At 44.7% G+C, this 18,717-nt stretch overlaps 1 protein-coding gene across 1 annotated transcript in view; it reads right to left on the bottom strand.

Annotated features, from left to right (window-relative positions):
- The window catches only part of Csgalnact1 (chondroitin sulfate N-acetylgalactosaminyltransferase 1), a 307,224-nt gene extending 288,946 nt beyond the window's left edge, over positions 1-18,278 (bottom strand). The window contains 1 exon segment of the mRNA XM_042054957.1: positions 18,183-18,278. The gene's annotated coding sequence lies outside the window, so the exon portion shown is untranslated.
- Between the last annotated feature and the right edge of the window lie 439 nt (positions 18,279-18,717).

Raw genomic sequence — 18,717 nt, 5'->3', positions numbered from 1 at the left:
TAAAGGGGAGCGCTCCTTTGGTGTGTAGTTCTAGGGAATATAGTCCACCCTGGAGGAAAGACATGGAGAAGCAGCTGGCTCCGCAGAGACAGGAGTTTAGAGCTGCCCCTTCTCATGGACCGGTGGGTGGGTCAGGAAGCTGATAACGCAGGTCAGAAGTAGGAGATAAGCCTCAAAGCTTACCCCCAATAAGCCACTGCTGCCAACCAGGCCAAATGTCATAAAACAGCTGCGATCCAAATCACAAGCCTTTGGGGTTAGTTCACATTCAAATCATAGCTAGTTTGCTGCTAACAGGCTCTCAATATGAGAAGCTTGAGGTAATATATCAGAAGTTTGAACATCCCAGAACATCTGAAATGCAAGAATGGTGTGTAAGTGAAAACATGTGCGTGTGCGCACACGCGCACACACACACACACACACACACACATACACACACACACAAATGTAGCAGATATGTATAAATGTTCACTATAAAATACAATAGTCCCAATATGTAAATTTTGTAAGACAAAAAACACTGTTAAGTGATAAACAGTTAGGGGTCATATTTTTTTAATGTTCCATATTGGTTTTTAGGAAGAGGCACCAGGATGAGGTCAAATGTGATGGCTCACACGTGTGATCCCAGCAATTGTGAGACAGGAGGACTGCTGCCAGCCAGTTCAAGTCGAGCCTGGTTCTCATAGCAAGTTCCAGGCGAATTGGGCTGTGTGGCAAAACCCTGTCTTATGAAGAAGAAAAAAAAGGAGGTTGGTGACTAGAGGTGATCCTGGTTAATAATTTTATTAGCATCAAAAACATGTGGGAAAGAGTCTACAGGATAAACTAAAGAGATGGAGACTAAAACATTTGGCTTGTGAGAATTGTACAATAACAGGAGGGAATGAAGGAAGAGGAACAGAAAGGGGAGGGAATCAAGGGGAAAGGAGAAGAGAAACTGGATCTGGTCAAGCCTGTGAATGTAAGTAAACACCCCTGTGAGCCCCGACTTCAGCAGACACTGCTTGAGATAACTAACAAGAGTGTAAATCTCGGGGCTGGAGAGATAGCTCAGAGGTTAAGAGCATTGCCTGCTCTTCCAAAGTTTCCTGAGTTCAATTCCCAGTCAACCACATGGTGGCTCACAACCATCTGTAATGAGGTCTGGTGCTGTCTTCTGGCCTGCAGACATACAGACTGAATATTGTATACATAATAAATAAATAAATAATTTTTTAAAAAAAAAGAGTGTAAATCTCGTCTGTTATCGTCAGGCTATTTTTAAAGGATACCTATTAAAATTAAATGTTAAAATTGCACAGTAGCAGTATTCTGAGTTAGAAAGTTAAAATACTCCTGGCAGTGCCTACCCCCCTCAATAAGCAAGGGAAGCTTTAGAAGTCAGCGACATTCACCAGCCACTGGGAGGTAATAGGAAGTCCCTAAGGTTGCTGCATCACCAAATACAGCAAGCAGGGAGCTGAAGGTGTAGACTGACCTTCAAAGACGACCATGACCAGAAAGCTTCAGGCCCCAGCTCCTGACCCGGCCAGCTCTATGCAGGCAAGCCATGGGGTCTTCCTCCATCCATCCTCATTCCAAGCTACTGCACTGCGCCCTCCAGGTGTGGTGAAAGACCTCTTGACAGTGTCATAAAAATGGAATGAAAGAGGTTTCCGACTGCCTCTGGTATTTTACACAAGAATCACAACGTTCAGTGGGGCTCACCACTATGTGGCTCAGACTTCCTTACATTCGTGATGATGTGACTGAACGCCTGGGAATGAGTTATAAGCAAAAACGCTGGGTAGGGTAGCCTAAAGGCCTCCTTGAGTGGGAGGCCCTTCCCCCATTCTTCTTTCCTCTGTTTCTGAAGTGTGTTGTGACTGCTGGAATCTTAGCAGCTTCTTCTGAGTGCTGCATACATAGGATATGGGTGTATTCCTGGGACCTGTTTGAAAAAGCTCTGTTCCTGAATTACTCAGTTGCTACTTATATATAGGAGAGAAATAAATTTCTATTTTACATTATCCCTGCATCGATAAGAAAGCAGACTTAATCCTCCTCCCTACTGCAAAGCCTTCGAAGTCTCTAGACCAGCACATATTTAAACCAAGTTTCTCTCTTTCTCGTGGGTACTTCTGTAGGGTTTTGGTGGGTGGACCCCTCACTGAGTCTCTCTGACCTACAGCCCTGGGAGTCGACTTTTCTCTTTGCACCATCCCACCTTCCCCTGTCTTGAAATTTACTTCTCTGCCCTTTTCACATGGAGCCCCTGGGCAGAGGTGATAGTTCCAGGGTTCTCTATCACCATACAAGGCCAGGTCTGGTTCCAGGAAGTATGGAACCATACACGCATGCGCGCGCGCGCACACACACACACACACACAGAGAGAAAGAGAGAGAGAGAGAGAGAGAGAGATGCACACACACGCACACACTGAGAGAGAGAGAGAGAGAGAGAGAGAGAGAGAGAGAGAGAGAGAGAGCCCACATACAGAAGACCCACGTACTTCCCAGTTGCTCCTTCTCTCCACCCACAGAGCACCTCTGGCTCCTGCCCTGGAGGGAGCAGAGCCTGCTGTAGGGGCAGCAGTCTCGGCAGCACCACGTGTGCAGAGGGCTTCCTCAAATAGCATCTTTTGTAAGACAGACAAGCAGAGCCTCACAGCCCAGGCTTCTTAACCCAAATTCCAGCACAAATCCCACCTTGCCGCTTTTCACGCCCTCAGAACATGGAAGATAGATTTTCCTGTACTATGAAGCTGGGGTCCACTCTTTGCTCTGAAAAGTCCCCCTTTCTGCCTTTCTCGCAACTTAAGTAACTTCTCACTGGTCTTCTTAAGGTGTTAGTTAAAATTCCGTGGCCTGTCTCAGAAACAACGTGGCGTACATCTGTGGTAGAGCGTCGAAGAAAGCCTGGCAAACAGTTTACAGTATGGAGAGATCTGCTGCCCTAGCAGTGAAGGAATAAGAGGAAGGACAGATATGTGGCCAGAAGCACATGCCCAGCCAGGGCTTGAGAGAGAACGTTCTGGATGCTCGGGAATGCTGACTTTATTATTGTAATTTAATGTGCATAATGAGCATGTTACATACATACACATTGATTTGTGGTTTATTGATTTAAAAGTAAACAAAATAACAGGTGTAAGACAATTCCTAAATTCCATAGCAAAATCACCTGGAAACACGGCTGGGTTCTGTGAACTGGGCTGCAAACTCAACAGAATGGAAGAAGCGGATAGAAAAATAGTTATCCAAGAGGGCCAAAAGCGTCCCTGAAGACTTCAGGGAGTGCTCTCGGGCTCTTCTGAGTGTTTTCAGCTCCAGGGCACAGGAAATGCTGTTAGCATGGCTAATAAGCTTAATTGCCTGAGGGAGAAGCAAACTTAACACTTGACCCTTAGACTCTGCCAGAAAAAGCGCAGGGAGCCCTGTGAGTAGACAAGGAGCCTTGACTGGCAGCCCCAGATGTGCCTGTCCTGGGCAGGTCCCACTTGTCTCCCCAACTCCAGGGACCTGCACCAGTCTGCTAGATTCTATGGTAATTTTAAAATTGCCAAAGCAACCCTCAGATTCTGATCCAGTTCCTTACAGAGCGTGGATATGAGAGAAGAAAATGCTACCTCTGAGGGTCTCACAAGTTTTGTTAGGAAAGCCATGACGGCCTTGTTCTAACAAGTAAGAGGAGAGCTAGTATGTTGGGTTTCATTTCTCCCATCTGATCCTCACAGTCATCTCGAGCCTATCAGCAGATAAAGAGAAGCAGTCACCAATATTTAAAGACTGGCTCCACCTTAAAAGGTGTTACGCTTTTTGGGCCTCGGTTTCCCCACTGAAAAGAGGAGATGATGAAGAAAAAGTTGCCGTGGATTGACGTCTGCCCCAATAGCATTGAGATAGCACACAGCAGACTAAACATGAGTGTTTGCTGTTTCCCCTGCTTTACAGACAAAGGAATGGGACCCGGGTGGCAGGGCAGAGTGGCAAAGGAATAGTTTCCCGGTTGGTAAACGGCATCTGGTGTAACCCAGACACATTACACCTCAGAGCTCGTGTGCTTCTGGACCATACTGTGTAAACTGGCAGGTGTTGTCAAGGCCTCTGGATCCTCTTCAATCTCGGGTCAGATATGCAGAACTAGTAAGCGTGCTTGCAGGCTGCCAAAATCAAGCAAGACACTTGAGATTTTTGTCACGGAAGCGTAGTTCCCAGCTGAGCCCCGACACTGCCCAGATGCAGCCAGCACTCTCTGGGATCACTGCCTCACAGCTGTTGATGCGCATTTAACTGGCTGGAGGACACTGAGACTCTCCTGGGCTGCACTTGGATTTTGAATCATTGAGTTCCGGTTCCCAGCAATCTGCTAATTAGCAATACAAAATGCAAATTTTTCTGTAAATCCAGAGAAATTCAAATGATATGGACCCTGTCTTCAGCCAACTGTAGGCAGCAATCCTGCCCTCAAGAACTTTTCAGGCTCCTCAGGCTACAAGTATACCATGTGTGAAGGACCTGGGAAGTGGGAAGCGGTCCTTCCCATCATCCTCTGCTCAGGACTTCCCTGTTGAAAGTGCAGGTGTACAGGGCTCTGGATCTGTTTCTACCTCTATCACTCATGAGGACCTGAGTATGCCAGGCGTCCTCTGAGCTTTCACGTCTCCATTAGTGAGGTAGAATTTTCAAGTCTTTGAGATTTGTGTTCATATCTTTACTTTAGAGCCAAATTTTATTTTTATCTGACCACATTCAAAATCACCTGGACATAAAGTTTCACTTTAAAGAGACATGCACACTGATTCCCATAATTCCTAAGTGGAACATGATATTGCTGCCGTTTGTAATGGTGACAGCGTACAGACACTTTCAAAAAAACAACCAGCACACACTGGGACCACTGAGAGGGAAGCTATTAGCCTGATAACCAGACATTATAGAAACTTGGGACTTAAAAGCTTTTCTCTGAGAGAACAGCAAGGCAGAAGCTGGGCCCGATCTGCTTCAGACCAGTCAGCCTCATATTATGCATGTGTGTGCACCTGAATATATGCACAGAAGACTACGGCTATTTTTTCTGAATTTTAAATAAGAAATGAGAGCTAGGTGTGTTGAGACAAGTCTATGAGCCCAGCAGTCAAGAGGAAAAGCAGGAAGATCAGGAGTTCAATGTCATCCTTGGGTACATAGCAATTTCAAGGCCTAATTAATTAACTAATTAATCAATCAATTAATTAATTGATTGGAAGATGGCCCAGGAGATGAAGCGTTTTATATGCAAGGAAGAGGACTCGAGTTAGGACCCCCAGAAACCAGGTAAAATCCAGGTGGATATAGTAGCTGCTTGTTGTCCCAGCTAAAGGGAGGCAGAAATAGGAAATTCCTAGAGTAAGTGGCCTAGCCAAAGTAGCCAAAAATGGTGAGTTCCAGGTTCAGCAAGAGACTCTGTCTCAGTATATGAGGTGAAGAACAATTGAAAGAAAACACCTGAACTCAACCTTAGGTCTCACAGGCACATGCACACACCTGCCTACGCACATACAAATGCACATATACACATGCACACCCCCAACACACATACATGCACACAAAATATTAATAATAAATATTAAAGTAAAAAAGTAAATAACCAATGAAAAGATGCCTGGGGATATAGTTCAGTGTCATGGTGCTGGGCTGTCCTGCACAAAGCCCAGGGTTCAGTCATGAGGATTGAAAAGAGAGAGAACGAGAGATCAGTGCACTGGAGTTCTCATTAGGGGTGAACTAAAAGTCCACAATTCAGCAGACTGAGGTATGTGTCACAGGTAATGACTGAGCTATTATTCTGAATGATAATTCCAGGCTTGCACTGAACACTTTGCCTAATTAGACTTCACACGGGGGAAAATGCTTTAATATTTAACAAGTATAATGGTGCAATCAATGTACACAAATCAGGCCTGATAAGGAGTATTGCTTATTAAAGAGAAAGACAGATGGCCATGGGAAAAGGTACAGTCATTAAATGTAAAACCTCGTAGGCTCCAACTGTGAACACCAGCCACATACTTTAAAATTGCTTCACCCACCAACACTCGAGGCATTGTTGAGTCCAGTGCTCATGTTCTGTCATCTCCAGAACCACCCACGCCATAGATTTCATAAAGTAACTTGATTCAAAGACATTTGTCCTTGCTGTTTCTCAGAGCTGTCTTTTGTAAGCCGCTTTTGCTGATGTCACAGTCCCAGAGAGTCAAGATGTCCGACATTTCTCTCACAAGCACTTCAGCTAAGTAATTAGCTCTCCTTTTTTATTACCTTCAAGAGCACTTAATGTGTTGGAAGCCTTCTTGACTGTATTAGATCCAGCCTGCCACACGTTGTCGAATACATAATTTGCTCTTAAGGAAACACACAGCAAACAGAGATGTGGTGAAAATAGGCATAGTTACAGACTGTACGTAATAATAAGAGACTTATAAGCACGGTTTTCTGTTTTGTTTCCCCAAGTCAGCTTTACATCACATACAGAGTCCTAGGGGGTCATTTGCTTATTGATAAACATGGTTTCTTACTAACCCTATCTATCGATGACGGAATTGCTACATTTGTTGACCTGTACATATTTATTGAGAGCCTCATGTGTGTCCATTGTGTGTTGACTGTACCATAGTCATTGGAATATATCAAAAGTGAGGTGGAGGGATAAACTATTCTCCCTCCACCCAGAAATCTACAGGCTGATCTAAAGGTGACATAAAAGCAACTAAAGTATTCACAATCCTATACTGCAGTTAGCTGTTTAATTTGCTTTGGTTTTTGACAAGGTCTCATCAACCTATGTTAACCTTGAACTCACCGTAGATGACCTGACCTTGAACTCTCTATCCTCTTGCCTGTGCCAGAATTCCTAAAGTGCAACAGCATCTCTAGTTGTATGCAGGGGCAAAACTCAGGGCTTCGTGTATGCTGGGCAAGTACTGTGCTAACTGAGCTACACCCCCAGCCCAGAGATGATGCTTTTACTTGTTAAGTACAGGAAACTTGAAATCAAATCTCTCCAGGCAGATGTGTTCAAATCTAGATGTTGCCTACACAGTGATCAACACAAACAGTTTTTCCAATGGTAAATGAATTCTATAAAAGGTATTTCAGTAGTATTTGGGTTAAAGGAGATGTCTCTGATCATCCTGCACTCTGTATTTCAGGAGAAAAAATGAGACTTGTTTTTAATTGGAAAGCCCAATATGAAAGCCCTAACAAACCCTAGTGACACATATCCTATGTCTCTCTATATGTGTGTCCCATTTTCACCCCCAAACAACTCCTCAGAACTATTTTTAGAAATAAAATCTATTTTCAGAAAGATCATGGGTTTGCAATTCAGAGAACAAAGGGTTTCACATTTAAACCAACTAGCTAACGTTGTACCAGTGAAACTGAAATCATTTTAGAGAGAAAGAGAGATAGGAGAGAGAAGGGGTGTGAAGGGTGGGTGTGGTAATTTTAAGGTATTTAAAGCACATACACACACACACACACACACACACAGAGAGAGAGAGAGAGAGAGAGAGAGAGAGAGAGAGAGAGAGAGAGAGAGAGAGAGAGAGGTGAGTATAGGCACCTTGTGAGGCCGAAGGCTTATATTGGTTTTCTTCCCCTATTTCTCCTCACCTTATTATTATTATTTTAAAGACAGGTTTTCTCACTGAAACTGGAATCCTTCGATTCCTAAATATGGGGTTTAGCAGTTTGTCAAAACTCGCTGAACTACTAAGATCTGCCTGTCTCCCTGGTCCATCACCCAGTGCTGAGTTACAAACGCCACGCTCGGGTTTACACAAATGCTGGGAGCTGAACTCGCGGTTACCAAGCAGTGCTTCACTAACTGAGCTGTTGCCTCAGCCTCTCCTTTCCGTTTCTGATGCTGCAAAATTGGCAGGAAATGAAAACAGATCCCTGTGTTCTTGATGCAGATACCGAGTGCTTACAATCCAAAAGAAGACATTCTATGTGGCACTAAGCCCCTCCTTTGTCGAACTTCACTCCCTGAACTCCTGTTCATCTGTGTCAGCACCAAAACGCCAAGCACACAGTAGGAGTCTGTCCTGAGATCCGGAGAGACTTGAGGGCAGACAGTTGGCTCCGTCTGTTGCATTATCATAGCGGCACCTAGAATGACCTCTCTACAGCCACCGTGCTGAATAATGCTGCATTCTCACCATTAACAGCATGATGGAAGCAAACCACCCGGGTCTGTTCCTAACAAGCTGAGTCATCTTAGCTTAGTCCTTCCTGGCTTTCTGTGATTCCACAGCTGTAGCTTGCAGACTCTCGCCAATGAGCTGAGACTTCTGCCACAAACTGACAAGAAACAATGATCTCAGAAATACTGTTCTTTCCATGGGTATAGTTTTGCTAACCAATGGTCTTCTCAATACTTCCAGCTTCAAGAATACTGCTTTGTGGATTCTGCCAGCCCTCCAGAAGAAAAACAACTTTCTTTCGAAAGCACAGTGTGGCCATTCCAAATATTTCTAATCCACATGAAGTTACTGAATGAACAAAGTCGAATTCATTTAAGCTCACTCTACTCATGCCCTACCTTTCATTTTTTGGTGATGAAGAACAGCTACAGTTCCTGGCCATTTGCACTGTCATCTAGCCCCAAGAATAGACGACACTTTTCCATGCCCTTTTTAGCCCAAGCCCAGCTGGCACCACATCAAACGCATATGTTGTCATGCCCTCAGGCAATCAGATTAACAAACCACTCATACCTACCTCCCTACCGCACCTCCCTAGTCCAATAGAGTTCACCAGTTTGAAATGATGAGCAAGGGTTGGAGAGATGCAGCCCTACCTCTCAATAAGCAAAGAAATTCTACATTTGGTTCATGAGGTTACCGAACGCTAAACTATGTACACAGGTTACCAAAAGGCATCGTGAATAATCTGAGTTACTTATGTCCATGCAAGTCTGGGGACTGATAAGAGACAGTAGAAATCCATTGTTGAACGGAAAGCCCTGGGCCCACTCCCCTCAATCAAAACTAGCTGCACCAAGATACTGTGATAGCCAATCTTGACTATCAACTTGACAGGTCTTAGAATCAACCACCAGGATAACATTCCTCTGGGTTTATCTGTGAGAATGTTCCTGAAATTTTAATTTAGTAGGAAAGACTCCTGAATGTTGCCCTTATCATTCTAGGTATCGTGGTCCCAAAGTGGATAAAAAGGAGAAATAGACTGAGAATCAGCACCATGGCTCTTCGTCCCCTGACTGCAGGTGTAAAGTGACTAGCCACCACTTACGCCCGCCACTGTGTGTTCCCCACCATGATCCTTCACTCCCTGACTGCAGGTGACCAGTTACCACGTACGCCCAGCACTGTGTCTTCGCAACCATGACGGACTCTTCTCCCAAAGTATGAGTCAAAAGAAATCCTCTTCCTTCCTTGACCTGCTTTATATAGTATATTGTCATAATAACAAGGAAGTAGCTAATTCTGGTACCAATGTGGTTCTGGGACTCATCTCACTTATCACAGCGGCATATGCCCGATGGAAATCCAACGGCATATCGGGTTATGACAGTCTAAGAACTGAAGATAAGTAGAAAATTATCCAAGATCAGAATTTAGAAACTCAAGGTCCAAGGCAAACACAGCAGTCTTCTTGTGGCCTCCTAAGTCTCCTCCAAAGTGAAACAAGAGAGTGACCCCGTTCTCGTCCATGGATGTAGCACCTGCCTTGCAGAAAAGACCTTCCCTACTTCTCTCTAATGAGTAAATCCCCAGTATGGAAGCTGTGATAGTCGATTCATAGTCTAAGCGAGAAACTAGAATCTAAAGAATCAATTTGCCTAAAATCACACAAGGAAGCAGTGCAACTTGGAGCTTTGGCCAACCCGTTCCACCTTCCAAAGCCACAGTGTTAAGGGCACGGCTTCTTCATTTCAGACACTGTCCCCACATTTTCTGACTGTCACGGGCTCCATGTGTCTTCACTGTAACAATCTTCCCCAATCCATGTGAGCTAACTTAGATTTCACTTTAAGGACTACTCCTCTTTGTTTAAAGCTTTGCCTCTGTTGTGTTTTTAAAGCTGGCTCATAGCTTTCATTTTAACATGCTCTATGAATCCCATAAAAAGGTATTTTGAAAATTATAGTAAATTACTTTAAATAAATGGTTCTCCAACCCTATCCTGTATTTATTTTTCCCTACTTTTTTAAAAACCCCGACTCAAGCTTCGCTTACACCTGGGCAGGTCCTGTTTTCTTATTCACAGAAGGGTCGATTTGTGCCTATGTGCCATCACACAGTAAATAACTCAAGGCCTCCTGCTCCGTGGCTGAATGAGTCGGTCCTGAACTGTAGTGATTCTGTAAAACTCACATTCCTGCTCCACCACACACAGCATCTACTCTGCACACCAAACAAAGCTGCTTATTATCATAAAACCACCAGGAACATCGTGGTAATACCCACCCTGGTCCACAACACAGCCCACTATACAGGCTGTGCCAAGAAGACACACCCAGAGGCCCCTGTGGTTCTGGCTCCCTGCCACACAGTGAAACAGACATGGGTGTCTCTAACCAAATCCCCAAATGGAAAAAAAGGAAGAAAAAAACAGGAGATTCATTTCTTCTGTGATATCAACTAACCCTTGAAATCTCAAGTAGGAATTGGCAGAGAGCTAACAATTTTGATTTAGCTCCTTGCTGGCAGAAGATGCACCACCGTGGAAAAGCCCTGCAGTCGGAGCCTGGGGAGCTAGACATGTCTATACATCAATACACCATGCTGAGTACAGAAGGGCTCTCATTCTCTAGTGAGCTTCTGGACAGAGCCTGTGTGTAAGCTCTGTAAGCCCAAATCATCAAGTCAACCCCAGGACTCTTGGGAACGAGATGCTAAGAGTCAGTCTTGCTCACCCCCAAATCATGAACATTTTCTGTTTAGCCTGCCTTGAACCTCATTTCTAGCTTGTTTCAGTTTCCCTAAGTACCTCTCCTGTACGCTCAAGTCCCAACCTTACTCCACATCATGAACATCTGCACTAGGCACTAAGCTGTCATGGGCTGCTAGAACCACTTCTGGTCAGCTCAGAAAGTGACAATATGGGCTAGGGACCCTAGGGCAATGCCAGTTCAAAGATCACCTAACGCTATTGCCACGTCTGTCCCAGATTCAGGAGAACCAGAAAGGAACATATTTGTCAAGAGTTGATCACATTCTGTTTTGGGTTTCAGATATTATTTTTATACTTCCCTGACCAGTCAGGACAAGATGGAAAAAAAAGGATGGGAGACCATGAGAGAAGTTAGTTAAGGAGGAAAAGTAGGGAGGTACTGTCATTGGTACCAGCTACTTACAGTGGCATGGCTTTTTATCTGTGATTTCAGTTAATTCTTGCAGCAAGTCCAAAATGCATTGTCCCCATTATGCATGTAAAAACCAGACAAGGAAACTAAGAGATGGGGATCCAGACACCCCAGACAAGAAGAGATACAGCTGGGCTGACATACCCAGCACTGCTAAGCTCCAAGGCATAAAACACGCCCTTTTCCTGCATTGTCACCCCTTCCTTTTAGTCCTTGACTTATCTATTGGGAAGCCTTTGCATAACATGAGTATAAGCACTTTGCCCAGTGAGCACACGGATGGCCGGCTCCAGTGTTCACACCTTTACATTCTGCAACCTGCATGCTTGATTTTATCCATATGTTCTTCTTACAACTTGCCTGCAAAGCACCTTGACAAGAAGTTAACCTTCTGCTGAGTGGAGGGGGTACACTGGGGAGGCAGAGGCAATTGGACCTCAGAGTTTGAGGCCAGCCTGGTCTTCAGAACAGGTTCCAGAATAGCCAGAGTTACACAGAAAAATCAAAACCCTGTCTCAAAAACCAAAACAAAATAAAACAAAGAAAGAAAGGAAGGAAGGAAGGAAGGAAGGAAGGAAGGAAGGAAGGAAGGAAGGAAGGAAGGAGAAAAAGAAAGAGAAAGAAGCAGAGAGAGAGAAAGAGAAATAGAAAGTAGACAGAGAGAGAGAGAGAGAGAGAGAGAGAGAGAGAGAGAGAGAGAGAGAGAGAGAGAGAAGTTTATCACAATATATGTTGAGCTACCAGGAAAAAAATCCTGGATGTAAAACATAATAAAATGTGCTGACGTAGACTTTCTGATAAAACTGCATTTGTTATCTTCCTCTGTCCTGCCCAGAAATAGATCTAATGACCTAATGGAAATCAATGTCCAAGAGTTTTCTCGCGCCTCAAAACCCTAAAACATTTTCCCAATTGCCAATTCAAGGAGTTTATGCTGGGATAAATAAATAACTAAATAAATAAACAATAAAGCAGCAGAAGCTGGGAGAATAGCTTAGTCAATTAAAAGCTTGCCTACTTAGTCAATAAAAGAGCATGAGGATCTTATGCTGCTCCCCAGCATGCACAGAGCATGTAGGCTGCAGTGGTGTGCCATGTGCGCTTGTAATCTTAGTGATGGGGAGACAGAGACAACTGAGCCCCCAGCACTCACTGGCCAGACAGCCCAGCCTAACCAGTGGTGGATGGTTCCTAAGAAATAACACCTTAGCTTGACCTCTGGCCTAAAAAAAAAGGTACATGCATGCATTTGCACACACACACACACACACACACACACATACACACACACACAGGGAAGAGGGACTGGGAAAGGAGAGGTTCTGGACTGGAACCAGGCGGATGTAGATTAAGGCCTAGCTCTACCATCCAACTTTACACAACCTCAGTTCTCTCATCGTAAAGTGCAAATAATAACAATGCACATACCCCAAAGTGGCTGAGCAAACTGAAATGAGCATCTCACGTCCCCTACTTAACACCGCCTTGGCCGGTTTTAGGGCAGAAAGAACTACCCTGTACTGAAACGTGGTGAGAAAACTTCAGAGAAACTTTGCGAGCGATCCCAGAGCTACTAAATTCACTGAGTCTTCATCAGAGTATTTCAATGGCTAAAGAGATCTTGATCTACACTGAAAGCAACCCAGGCGATAATTATAAAAACACCTGGAGAGATACATACATATGCGCATATACAACTTACTATCTGGTAGGCATTCTTCTCAACACGTCTCCAGACAACACTTCCTTCCCATCAGGAAGGTAAGTGGCTCTGAACTCTAATGAGCTATGTGTTTAACAGACTTAACAACCTGGCCCAAGATGGTCAATCACACACCAAGAAGCATGTATAACGAAGTTCTACAAGGACAGCTCATGGGCTAACAGCATCACTACTAAAATGTTTTGGCCATTTAGTAGCAAGTCCCTAAGCTAAGTGTGGTGGAGCTTGCTTGAAATCCTAGCACTCTGGAGGCTAGGAAGTTCAAGGTCAGTTTCAGCTGTACTAGGAGACTATTACTTTATTAAGAACACTTTATTAAGTATCTAACAAAGGAGAGACAAGAAAAAGTCACTTTTTAGGATCCACAGGGCTTTCGTTTCAGAAACAGAATAGATGATATTCCCAAAACCATTAGTGAAGATTGCTAAATTAAACTATGCTTTGGGAATACAAAAATCAAGGCTGTCCCAGAGTTCAGTATTAGACAGACAGCTTACACTTACCTCCTGGGCTTCCTGCTTCCCCCTTCACCAACTCCACACATCTTTGGTGTGTGAAAATAAAGCAAAGGAGCAGATGTGACCCCAGGATAACCAAATGCTTGGTTTTTGCATTGCCGAAAAGCAACAGAAATCATCTGTGCACCCTGTGCTAAGTGATAGGCTCAAAAAATCCAAGCTCACAGTTGTCATTTCCATACAGGTGGCACCTCCCAAACGCAGGTCCCTATAAATGACTCCCAGGTATAAAGAACCATTCATTTTCTGAACCTCCGGCAGGCATCCATAATCTTTGTCAGCTCAGGGCTCCTGCCCAAACTAAAATCGCAGTTCTGCAGCAAGCTGTATGCCTGTCATTTTGGCTGAGGCTCAACTTCCGCCTTGGGAAAAGGAAGGAGAGGCTGAGGGGTGCCAAGCCCTTCCCTAGCTGGAGGTTAAAAATCTCTTCCGGTTCTAGCGAAACATACCTTTTTACAAACAGGATCTGCACAGCGCTTTGATATGCCAGAACCCTGATAGCAATCCAAAGAATTCCACCAAATGGCAGGGTGGTGGTTATAAAAATTATCTGTGGCCTTCATTATAAAAGTTAGTCCTCTTATTTTGTGCTTCAGCAATGGGCTAGCCTAGATCTCCATAGAGAAACAAAAACAATCAGATTTCCTTGTATTCGAGTCACACCAAAATTGGAACTGGATGTCTTGGAATGTTTCTGAATTCAGAAAGGTTCGATACGTAAGAAGAGAAACCCCTTTGGAAGGTTTGGAGTCTCAGTGTGTTGAATTTCTTTACCTTAGCGGGCTTTTCTGTGTAGAATAAAGTTGTTTAGCTTCCCAAAATAAACGAAAGCACCCTGGAAACCTGAAACTGTTCTTATTTATTTCCAAATACTATGGTTCTATTGGGGATGGTACTGCCGGTTTGCATAGACTGTCAGTGTTTCTTCTCCCAAATAACGAGCTCTGTCTAGGAAATAAACACACCTTCAAGCTGTTCAACAATATCCTCAAGCCTTACTGACTTCACTAATATCAGAATTTACAAGGAAAAGAGCTTTCTAAAACTCATAGCTGGGTATATGTGGAGGGTCACTGAAGATCTGAGGCCAAGCTGCTACAAATGAGGCCCTACTTTAGACAAAAGTTCTCCACAAAAGTAAGGTACCCTTTAATGCTGCGTGGTAGAATGCAACAAAACATTTCAAGGGGGAAATTTAGTGCAGCTCCAAAAAGAAAAAAAAATGCAGAGAAGAGGGGCTTCAACTGGCTATATAAAATCCCTTGAGAAGCAATCCATATTATTACAGTACATTACAATGTATATGTAGCAGATATACATAGTGCCACAAGTATCTATTTAGGAGAAAAAAACTATTTTAAGCATATTAAAAGATTAAGAAAAAATCCACCATAAACAGATAAACCTACACACATACAAACACACACACACACACACACATACACAAAGAACATCAAAATTCTACATCTGAATCACGTATTTAATTTCTAAATTTCATATTTGAATATTATAATACATAAAGTAAAAAGTTCAATATTTCAGTCTCTAAACTTATTTTTTAAGCCCCACTGAATCCATCAAAGAGAGCTTTTATTTATTTTCAGGCCTTTAACAATGGTTTTTGTAAATGTATTCTTTGGTGGTGAAGCTCAGTTTCTCTGCTATCTGAAAGGACAGAAGACTGGGAAGAAATGATATGCAGGGTGTTCAGTGTGCAGAGGAGGCCCCTAGCGGTGGAGACACTGCTAGGCCTTGGCTTTTACGGGTTTTATAAAACCACTTTATCATGAGGGCAAAATCAATAGGTAATAAAGTCTACCTGATCCCAGCCTCTTTAAGACCTCTGTTAGCCTTAATATATGGTAGGGCTGTAAATTATAATCCCAAGATCCTTTCATCAGAAATACAAAAGGATGGATGTGGCCTGAAGAATAACTTTATTACACTGTGAATTCCAAACCAACAAACCCTTAAGTCCTTACCACTTGCCAGTATGGAGTGGGATGGGACAAGGGAAGCAGGAGAAACAGCAGCCATGCACAGCAGCCATGCACAGCAGCCATGCACAGCATACTGTTTCTGCTTTTCAGTACGGTATCATCAACAAGAACAGAACTGGGAAACAGAAAGACTGGATTCTCAACCAAAAAATCACCCCTGAAGCGGTGCCTACCAGCATTCACCACAGTGCCAACTCCGAGGTTCAAACAGACAGTAGGGAAACATCCAGTGACCTTCAGTGAGCAACAGGCTTGTGGATGTATGGATGGATAGATGGATGGGAAAAGATCACATAAGAGAAAGAATTAAAACCTTCAAAGATTTTAAGAGCTAAAACATATCTAAAAGTATTTAAGAAAGACAAGAGATAGCATTCAGGAAAGGTTCTACTATGTTCTGAGCACTTGTAAAGAATGTTATTTAATTCTCCAAGCATCTCTAGCAAGTGAGGAGTATTGCAACCATTTTGCACATTAGAATTCTGGTACTGGAAAGAGCACATGACTTGCCCAAGGTGGTGTGGTTAAAAAGCAAGACACGCCTCTTGGATGACCGCTTTCTGGAACGGCAAAGCACAGTCTCACAGTCATGTAAATGGTGAGCGTCGTGTGGTATCTTGATTGCATTCTGACAATAAAGTTTGTTTTGAAACAGAGAGCAGAGCTAGCCACTAGCTGACCAAAATTGACCATAGAGGTCTTGGAGGACTGAGACAGTAAGGTGGGGCTCAGAGAGGCTCCTGGCCTTTTTGGATAGAGGAACGGAAGAGATAGAGGAATGGAAGAGATAGGAGGCCATCACAGGTGGCTGCCCCACTGCTTCTCTGCCTTCCAGGCTCTTAACCTGGTATCTGACTCCTGATTTTTTTTTGATAAAGAATAATTAGATAAATGCTTCAGATGAATCAAAAATTGGATATTTTCTTTGAAGCTCATTAGTATGGTTCACAACTAGACATCTGAGATCTGAGACAGAAATATGGAGAGAATTAAAGTAGTATTGTGTGATCCTGATTTGGTGCTTGCATGTCTGTAATCTGAACACTTGCCAGGCTGAGGCAGACAGATGTGATGTCTAGGCTAGCCTGGTCTACATAGTGACTTCCAGGACTGCCAAAGCAACAAAAAGAAACAATGTCTCTGGGAAACAATTGCTTGATTTGTAGTGGCAGCAGGTGTGTCCTAATCTGCAAAATCCATGCTTGACCATTGCACCACACTGAAAAACTTAATACACACACACACACACACACACACACACACACGTACAATAAAAACCTTTAGCGTTTTAAATAAATTCACGATTTTGTCTTGGGCCACATTAACAGCTGTTATTCACCCTATTACCCTCCATAGGCTGCAGGTTGGACACACCCGATAGGTAGCTCAATGTGGAAGAAATGTTATACATTTATTAAGTTCATATACTGGATATGGCGCATCTCACATTTTCCAAGAATTGGCACTTCCTGGAAGTTCAACAGCATTATCCCTCTACGGGAGTAATCTTATGCCAAGGGCACCAGTGACCCTCTGTCTTTATGCTCTTATTTCCACGTTTGAAAGACTCCTTTCCATGTGGCCAAACCCCAGAGTTTATTAATGCTCGCAGTTTCCAATAATTGGGACTCTCTTACATGAAAAGTGTTAACACAATCCAAGAAACCCCCTAGAATTGTGAGGATTTGCTAGACACTTAGATTCCTTATAAACGGGACTGCAGTTAGTTATCTTTAATGACAATTGTGCCAAGACGTTGCAATCAGAATAAAAATGGAGTTTGCAAAATACAGTCATCCTATTATTTATTACCGTTTCATTTTTAGCATCTGCCGAGGCTCAGTGTCTGGCCATGTACAGTACTGTTAATGTCTTTTCCTCTATAACTTCAAAATCCCTGACGACAGGGGTACAGGTGCAGGAAGTGTGGCGGAAACAAACAACTTTGCCTTCGCCCAGCACAGCTTTCCTTTTCCTCCTGCCTTCGGAATGCCCCACTGCACCCCAAGAGCATGTCCTAGGAGAGCTTCTCCCCACTCCTGGAGCACAAGGTTGTACTGGGTCACACTGAGATAGTGGAGACCCTCGAGGTCCAGAGAGTCACCATTGCACTGGTCCAGTGCAGGAAAGCTTACTGCCCACGGGCCACCCTCTCCATCATAGCAAAAAATAATCCGGGAACAGCAAACTAGGGGCGCCAACACGTGCCAAAGCTACTTTGAAAAGGGGTTCTGTATAGTTAGCCAGTAGCTCCGGACTCAGAAAGCGCTGGGGAAGGCGCGCTGGCCACGGGGTGCGGCACTGGAGACCCTCTCTCCGAGCTGCACGCGGTTCATGTAGAGGCACCGAGCCCGCCACGCACCGAGCACTATCCAACGCGGCAGTGATCGCGGAGTCCTCAGCCCTAGGATAACATGATCACAGGAGACCAGCCGTGGGGTCGTCCTCCAGGGCTTACAGAAAGCCAACCCCGAGGGGGCAGTGGCACTGGACTGAGCGGGCAGGCGAGTGGCAGCAACACACCCGCATGCAGCCGGCCACGCCCGGCCTTGCACTCCGGGTAAGGGACCCCTACTTACCACAGGCAGCCCTGCTGACAGCCGGGCGGGGTCCCTCAGCTGCGCTGCTCCCGCCTCTGCCGAACTTTCCCTCCTGCCAGTCGGCAGAGGGCTCGGCTCCACCTCCGGCTCCGGCAGCCACGGAGTCTCCAGGGATTGGGGGGCGGAATGGGGGGGTGGAGAGGCGGAGGGGCAGCGCCGGCTGAACAGCAGCCAAGCACAGAGCCCGCCTCGGGGTGGGAGCCCCCGAGCCCGCGTAGTGGAGGCAGCGTGGGCCTCAGGGTTGGGGTCGCGACTGGCTGCAGCCACCAGATTCCACCAGGGCCCTTCTGCAGTGCGTCCGGCTCCTGAGCAAAGCAGGGCACCCTGATTGAGAGACGGTCACTGCAGACACGGTGCCTGGAGAGCAGGGTCTTCTGCGCCACGGAGTGTGCAAGAATGACTGCTCGCCTACGTCCAGAGAAGTTGGTGAACGGCCCTATGACACTGCTGGAGGCTGCGCCCCAAGGGAGAGGTGGCTCAGGGTCTGTCCTACAAGTTAGCCCGGCTCCCTCCA

This window comes from Arvicola amphibius, chromosome 4 (genome assembly GCF_903992535.2).
Source record: "Arvicola amphibius chromosome 4, mArvAmp1.2, whole genome shotgun sequence".
NCBI classification, from domain to species: domain Eukaryota; kingdom Metazoa; phylum Chordata; class Mammalia; order Rodentia; family Cricetidae; genus Arvicola; species Arvicola amphibius.
The sequence above is the reverse complement of the archived record's forward strand: the minus strand, read 5'-3'. Positions and strand labels throughout refer to the sequence as shown.